Genomic DNA, 1,481 nt, shown 5'->3' on the forward strand with positions numbered 1-1,481 from the left:
GGTCTTCCTGGGATTATACAACCACACCTTGTCTCCTGGTACAAAGCTGTAGATCTCTTATCATAACATAGCTTCATGGAATCAGCAGACGTTTTTACGTTTGAACGCACTTGATGGTGAATAACACTTTCACGAACTCTGACACATTTTCAGGCAACTCTTCATAAGGTGGGGGTCCTGTTAATAGATCTACTGGCAACCGAAGTTCTCGACCAAACATTAACTTTGCTGGAGTGTATCCAGTCGCTTCATGCTCTGCTGTTCTATAGGCCATCAACAGTGGAGGGAGTAAGACATCCCAGTAATCTTGGTGGCTATTACAAAACTTTGCCAATTCCTGTCCAAGTGTCCAATTGTACTTTTATGCCATCCCATCAGACTGTGGGTGGAGTGGCATTGTCCTGGTCTTTCGTATGCTAAACAACTTGCAGCATTCGTGGAACACAGCTGATTCAAAGTTACGGCCTTGTTCTGGGTGCAGTTCATATGACATACCGAACCTGAAGAAGAAATCACTAATAGCTGAAGTTACAGTTGTAGCGTCCTGATTTGGTATTGCATATGCCTCAGGCCATTTGGTGAAATAATCCATCACCACACAAATGTACCTGTTTCCTGCACGAATATGGGGCAAAGGACCAGCAATGTCAACGGCTACTCTTTCCATTGGTGCACCAACTTGATATAACTTCATTGGAGCACGTCCCTTATGCTTGGGCCCCCTTTTAGCACAACATGTATTGCAGGTCCAGCACCATTCTTCCACATCTTGCCTCATACCTATCCAGTAAAATCTCTGTCGCAGGTGACTCAATGATTTCTTAACTCCGAGATGTCCTCCTGTTAAACTATCATGAAATTGACACAGCACAACTTCCCGTAACTTTCTCGGTATAACCATTTGCCAGGTCGTCACTTTGTCATCTGCAGTTTCCCATCTCCAGAGAAGAATACCATCTTCAAGCTTCAACTGGTCCCATTGTGCCCAATAGTTCGTTGTTACAGGGCTTAGACTAGACACCTTCTTCCAAGCAGGGTGCAAAACACTTGCTTTTAAAAAGTCAATTATTGGCTTCAAATCTTGATCTTTCTCCTGCTCTGCTTTAATATCTATACCTGGTTTCACTTCACCATCATCAACTTCTTCAGTCACTTTTACTTCAGCTTGATGGCACCTGGTTAGTTCAACCTCTCATTTGCAGCAATGTCTGCAGTCATTTTTTTCAGGGTTTTTGGCTCAGTCCTTCGGCATTTCCACGAGTTTTTCCTTCTCTATATTCAATATCATAATTATACTGGTTTATTTTTCCGATCCAACGTGCCAGTTGTCCCTCTGGGTTCTTTAATGATCTAAACCAGCGTAATGCAGCATGGTCTGTCGTGATGGTAAACCTAGCACCATGCTTTCACCTTGTCAGGATCAGTTCGCACACCATGTCCACTTACAATGTGACCCAAGTAAAGCACCTCTTTCTGGAACA

This window comes from Limulus polyphemus, unplaced genomic scaffold, assembly GCF_000517525.1.
Source record: "Limulus polyphemus unplaced genomic scaffold, Limulus_polyphemus-2.1.2 Scaffold3492, whole genome shotgun sequence".
In the NCBI taxonomy this organism is placed as follows: domain Eukaryota; kingdom Metazoa; phylum Arthropoda; class Merostomata; order Xiphosura; family Limulidae; genus Limulus; species Limulus polyphemus.